This window comes from Panicum virgatum, chromosome 3N (genome assembly GCF_016808335.1).
Source record: "Panicum virgatum strain AP13 chromosome 3N, P.virgatum_v5, whole genome shotgun sequence".
NCBI classification, from domain to species: Eukaryota; Viridiplantae; Streptophyta; class Magnoliopsida; order Poales; family Poaceae; genus Panicum; species Panicum virgatum.
The window spans coordinates 64,433,298-64,440,383 of record NC_053147.1 but is presented as its reverse complement, the minus strand read 5'-3'; the positions used below and the strand labels follow the sequence as shown (position 1 = coordinate 64,440,383).

General features: G+C 43.8%; 1 long non-coding RNA gene across 1 annotated transcript; it reads right to left on the bottom strand.

The window, feature by feature from the left end:
- Positions 1-4,542: 4,542 nt before the first annotated feature.
- LOC120666718 lies at positions 4,543-6,832 on the bottom strand. Its single transcript, XR_005671844.1, has 2 exons — positions 5,841-6,832; positions 4,543-5,696 (listed from the first exon to the last, which is right to left on the bottom strand). It is a non-coding gene; the product is annotated as an uncharacterized LOC120666718 (long non-coding RNA).
- Between the last annotated feature and the right edge of the window lie 254 nt (positions 6,833-7,086).

Sequence of the window (7,086 nt, the reverse complement as noted above, 5' to 3'; positions counted from 1 at the left end):
TTAAGTGTCTTTCTGTATGAATTATGGATGTGGCCATATGAGTCTGTTACCAATTTGCATAAAACTTGTGTCAATTTATGCTAATATGGACAATGTGGTTTGTATGGACTATGTACTTTTTTGTATTTATGTGCAATTTCATTTGGTGTATGTCTATTTGTGTGGTTTGCATAATTATACATAACATGGATATATGTAATATGTATCTATAGTTTATTCAATTTATGTCCAAAATATATGTACATGTTTATTTCTAATGCAATTCTATCGTAAGCTACGTATGTATGTATAATTTACCTTATAAAATACCATACATAACAAACCAAATAAAAATACTATAAAAATTTCTATTTTCCATCTGCTAAATATATTTCTCAGCCGAATTTTCGATAAATCGACCGATTTGCATCGATTATCAATGATAAATCATTGATAATCGATATTTGAATTTGATCTTCCTTATCAGTCGATTTTAGCGATATTTCACCCATTTTCAATCGATTATCGATACCGGAGGGCACTGATAAACCATGTATCAGTGATAACGTAAACCCTGAGTAGACCTGACCTCGGTTTACTTTGTAAGAGATTGGCCTGGCTTTGGGCCGTCTAACAAGTAACAATATCAGATTGATGATGGAAAAGACCCAAAGTTTTTTTTTTGAAATTGTGGAAAAGAGCCAATGGTACTGCAAAAGCGTAGGAATTTCACGTTTTGTTGCGACCGAGCTATATGCATCGGACGACACTTTTTTTTTGGTGTTTGTATCAATTTCTATGATCGTCTTAAGTCGCCATAAGGATACCGATGGCCGAAAACCAGTAGAGACGTGTGATTGCTCTATCAATTCTACTCGCTCCATTCTAAATTGTAATTCGTTTGATTTTATTGATTTTTAATTTGACCACTCATTTTATTCAAAAAAAAAATTGTTAAGAAAGTCAACCGAATTATTATTTGGAACGGAAGGAGCGATCGTGATGTGTTGCTAGGTGGAGTTAAAATGCCAGAGGATGCTGTTCCCCTTTGGTTGATGGTTTTCACTATCCTTTTGTCTTAAAAAAATAAACGGTTTTCTCTATCTGTTACTAGAGCTTTCCTCGCAAAATGACAAATTCCTCTACTTGGCACCCTCTGATACCCTATTATTCTTCCTATTTGGTCTCCAGTTTTTTTTCCCTGGCGGCTGGCGCCGAGAGCTTAGCTTTTGCATTTTGCTCATTATTATTTGGCCGATCACCATCCGTTGCTAACTTGTGCTTGATACGAAGCTTGTTGTCTTGTGTCAAGTTAGTTTACAATATCCACATTCCATAATTTACTCATCTGCCTGCCAAAACCCTCTTATAATTAATTCTAGGCCTCATATCACTTTTTTAATGAATGACGACAGCACATGTATACCTCCCTGGTTATTAATATTCTGAAATAAACATGGAGTTGTTGCAAAGACACATGATGGATATGAAACTAGGTGATAGCTGCGCTTTGCTGCGAAATTTCTTAAATAAAATTTTAAGATGAAATTTTAAAGTAGAAATACTAAGGTGATTGCATGGCAACATTCAAAAAAAAAATGGTGGAAGACATAAATAGATGGTCCTATCCCAGTGGATAGTGGTGTGGCGTGTGATGTAATATGTTCTTATATAATGTGGATATATAGCTGGCATGTTGAAAGAAATAGATGATATGAATGTTACTTGGATGTTATTTTTTATCGGATTTGGTAAAAATCGATAAGCTAATAGAAGAAACACCAATAGAATATTTGATCATATTATAGAAGAATAGGAGATGAAAAAATAGTGTATGTATATGACTTTACGTTAACAGATTAAAGATTAAAAATATTGCATATAGTAGAGATCATATGGACATTTTTTTTGTTTACCGGATCAGGTAAAAATCGATACGATAATAGAAGAAACACTAATAAAATATTTGATCACATTATAGAAGAATAGGTGATGAAAAAATAACGTATTTATATGACTTATATTAATAGATTAAAGATTAAAAGTATTGCACATAGTAGAGATTACATAGATATTTTTTTGTAATTAATAGAAAAACATGAATAGACTGCATGAAAGAATTGTAAGTTAGTGAGATACTTAGTGGGGAATCATGTGGACACCTTACATGAAGAGAGAAATAATTAGTGGGTGCCATCTATCACTACTACAAAAAGAGCTATAGGCACCGGTTGAAAAGATCCTTAGGTACCGATTCTATAACAGGTACCCGAAAACCGAGACCAATGAAGACTGCCTTTGGCATCGGGTAATTTACCCAGTGCCTATGACCTCCTTTAGTACCGGTTGGAATACCAACCGGTACCAAAGACCGCTACGCTGTTCGCTTGCATCCTCCCTCGTTCCCCGCATCCATTCTCTGTTCCCCTGGCATGCTCCACTAGCGGTACCAGCGATTCATTCGAAAGAATCAAACACAGAATATTGAATTGACGAACACACAATACTCATAGATCCCACAAATTATTCAAAAAATTGTTCACAAGATAAATGCAATCCATCCAACATGCATCTCTATTTCAGAAATCAGAAAAGTAAAAAAAGAGAAAAAATCACCCACGGTGGCGGCAGCGGCGGCTAGCTGCTCGTGCATCTGCACCCCACGGCCGGCTCCCGCGGCGGCGGCCCTCGCGCCGCACCCCACGGCCGGCTCCCCGCGGCGGCGGCCCTCGCAGACGCACCCCACGGCCCGCAGCGGCGGCCGGCGACGGCCCGCAGCAGCGCCCCACAGCGGCGGCCGGCGGCAGCCGAACCCCTGCTGTCGTGGCCGAGGCGGCGGCGGCAGGGCCGGCGCGGCGCAGCCGCTCCAGGACTCGACAGTGCTGTTGTGGCTAGACGTCGCCGTGGCGGGGGACGTGGCGGGGTGCGGCGGCGGCGCGGCCGCGGGGCCCGAGGGAGGGAAGTTGGTCCGCGCGGCGGCGCCGTGGATGGACCTGGCGGTGGTGTCGTAGGCGCGCGCGGCGGCCTCGGCGGAGTCGAAGGTCCCGGCGGCAGCCTCGCCCGCCGCATCGCCTTCCTCTCCTCCTCCCCTCCTCCTCCGCGCGCGCCCTGCGCTCCTCCCTCCTCCCCCTCTTCTGGCAGCCGGCGAGGCCAGCAGATCTCCGTGGCTCACAGGCCATGACGCGACCAGCAGATCTATGTCTGGTGGATGTTGAGCAGCATCCATCCAGCGGTGATGGTACCGCACCGAGCAACTTGCTGAGCTCCAGCACCTGCGATGGATTGGGCAATAGTAATGAGGAAATGGATTGGGAGGACCAGAGAGGAAGGCGAAGGAGATCCAACGGGAAAGGAAAGAGTACGACTCTGCGTCCGCCATCCTCCTCCTGTCCTCGGCTCCTCCCCCTCTCCTCCTCCTCCGCCGTCCTCCTCCTGTCCTCGGCGACTCCGCGTTTGGCCTGGCCCGAGTAGAGCCTTTCGCCCTTTCCTTTAGGTAGAGAGATGAGAGCGGTGGAGAGATAAGAGCGGCGCCAACACTTGAAATATCTGGAACAGAGGCCGCCCTTTGGTACCGGGTGGTTGTTTCCACCGGTGCCGAAACTCGACTTTTGGCACCGGTGCGTGCTATCACCCGGTACCAAAATATATCTCTTTCATTGGTTCCGGGTTTTGACATAAACTGGTGCTAATTTTTAATTATTAGTACCGGGTTGTGCCATGACCCGGTGACAAAGGCTCTTCTGGACACCTCGGGCTATTGGTCCAGATCAAAAAGTATCAGCTGTCGTTGCACCCGGTACTGATGCTCGTATTAGTACCGGGTGAAACAACAAGCGGTACTTTTGGTCTGGACCGATGGCCCGTTTTCAAGTAGTGTATATAGGTTATATAGATATCAATAGCTATTTACTTTTTTTTTTTGGCTGTTGGTAAGATCAAGAGGAGCAAGATTAGATGGCAGGACATCAAAGTATGGGATAGATTGAGAGACAACTACTACAGCACTGCGCGCCTGAGCAATTAAATGGGCATCACAACAAACTTGCTATGGCCTTTGACCAGGCAATAATCGAGCATAGTAGCTACTAGCTAGTGGAGACCCCGTTCACATCCACGGACTAACAAATCCGGTCCTTTTTTTTTTCTTCAAAATCTGTCAGTTCCTCTCTCGCTTCATATTCAACCAAGTACGGAAACAGTGTTGAACTCGAAAGAGTACACAGTTCTGTGACAATAGAACAATAGAACAAGTTGCTCTACAATGTCGTCTGTACATGTGCTTGCAAGATGCATGTTAACATATTAATTACTATGAAATATTAACTGCCTCTATTTTACTGTCATTAGGAATCTTATGCTAGCAAATTAAGGAAGAGGGACCAAGAGCATCACATAGCACATCGATTGCCATGCATAGATAATAATCAGCTAAATTATAAAATCTTGTATACCTTATGTGATCTCTCAGCAATACAAGCCAAACACAAGCACATGCTAGCACATATTGCTACTTTTCATTGAAAAAGGAGATTTATGATAGACAATATGCACTTCTTCAAGAAGTAGAAAAAACAAATTAATTCTTATTATAAAAGTATATCTCATTTGTGCTCTAAGAGAGGTCCACTATATTCTTGAATTCACACAAACCGTATCGCTAGTTATAATTTATTAAACATACTCTTTTATCACACATCATCATTAACAAATTTCATACAAGAAAGGTATAATTGATCTGTTGGATCAAACCGTCTTAAATATACTTGGATATAATAATATATCTATTTCAACTTTCACTGAAAATTAATATAAGTATGTTCAAGTTTGTCTGTCATAAATGTGTGGACCAACTCTTTGAAACAGTCAACACAAGCACATGTGTAATCCCTAGTTTTCACTAGAAAATAATTTTTAAGCATAATAGAATAATTATGGAGTTTTCAAGCATCATCTTACCAACTGCCTTTACATGGACCCCATCTTCCATTAGCCACTTTCTAGTGCTATTTTTTTTTCTGAATATGGAGTACTTCCTATAATTTAAACAAAATATAAAAATAACTATCAATACATATCCTATGTACCTAACCCTTCCAGTGGATTATATATATGTTGAATATTGCTTAAAATGGTTATGAACAAAAGGGATTCTATATATGTCGGAAAGCGTGAATGTTGCTTAAAATGGTTATGAACTAGGGTTCAATCAATAATCCTAAAGGTCGACTCCAACTGCCCTGTTTGCTTTAGTGAATACTACTAGAACACTGATGAGAGTGTTAGAGAAACTGGAGTTGCTGAGATGAAAGTAATGGGACCAAATAAGATCGCAATAGCTAGCTAGCTCGTAAGTTGCCCTTTTCTTATAAGATGGTAAAATGACAGTGCAGTGCATGTATATATAGCCGGCACTTTGTGTGACAAACTAGTAGAGTACCCCAAGAATTAAATGAGCATCAACAAACTTCTCGTGGGCTCTGACCATAAGCACCCTGCACTGAGAAGTCGTTTCTTTCATGAGATGTCAAGGGAAATAGTCCCACTGACACGTGGACTCGTGATGGTTGGACCCATATATATGTCAGTTAGATAAGTTCCTCTTCAGTTGAACGAATCATCATATACACTTCCGGCCTCTTCCTTTCTTTCAACATCTCATCCCATATATCGAAGACTCGTTGCTAGGTTCTCAATGGAGTAAATGAAGGCACAGCTTTCTTCATGAACAGATCAACATTAATCCAGAAAAAATGAGTAATCAATATGAAAAATATCTAGACACCATCGTGGATGTTGACGTCTCAAGCCTATAATGAAATAAATAAATTAATTTATAATGTAAATAGAAAACCTACACATACTTTTCATAGGAGCCACCAGACAGTCACGTTGCATGCAGGCGTAGCCAACTTAGAGCCCCTTTGGCAGGGCTCCAAGAACAGCTATGGCAGCGGCTTCACCCGGAGCCCTGCCAAATGGTGGATTTTCCACCAACTCCGGCCGCACCTGCACCTAGAGCCAGTTGCGGCTTACACAGGGGGCGGAGTCACGAAAACATGGCTCCAAGCGGCTCTATGGAGCTCCTTCCACCTGTTGGACCTCCTTGTCCTCGTGAGGGGCCGTGAGAGCACGGGCCGAGGCTAGGCCGCCGGGAGGAGGCATGGGCGAAGGCCAGCGGCTTCCCACGCGAGCGGAGCAAGGGAGGTGGCGGCGCTGGCCGGTGGGAAGAGGAGGGGCGGGTGGAGACCGGGAGGCGGCGACACTAGCCGGTGAGAGAAGGGCGGGCAGAGACCGCCAGTGTTGTGAGGAGGGGCGGATGGAGACCAAGAGGTGGTGGCGCTAGCGGATGCCGCCAGCTGCGGAAGGAGGCGTGGGTGGAGGTAGGCGGAGTTGGCGCCGGTGATTGGGGAGGAGGCCCCGCCGGTGGAAGGAGCTGCACGGGAGAGGAAACAAATAGAGAAGAATGGAAGGAAATAGTGAAATGAGAGAAAAAATAAAAAATAATTGTTAAGGGTATATTGGACATTTGACCCTCAATCCACTCATGAAACACATGGTGAAGCTATTTTGCCAAATATTATCCAAAACGACTTCAGCTCCATCAGAGAAGTCGCTCCACCAAAACAACCGGAGCCAAAGCTATTTTTGAAGGAGTTGGGGCCCTGCTCTAAACAACCTTTAGCCGTCCGTCCGTCATCCGTTCACCCGGCCAGCATCATCCGGATAACCATGGCCGCACGCCGTAACGCCACACCTGACCGGCGGCCAATAATTCTGGCCAATCTGCCACGGATGAATGGTCTCACCGGCCGGCGACGAAGATGACGACGAGCACATGCAAAATATGTTCGTTGCCATGCCACTGCTTGCTTGCTATCTATATCTTGCAGCTAGCTACAATAACAATAGAATATACTATATGCCAGCAGCATCCGCGCCACGCCACGAGACAGCAGCAATCCGGGAGTCGCTTTCATTCCCATGTCTATTTTATTTGAGTTTTGAGCAATTTACCATGATTACAAGTTGTGATTTCCCTTTCTTTTCTTTGGCGTTTTTGATTCCCTTCAATGAACCTGGTCAAAAACTTGGACTGGCGACCGCCGA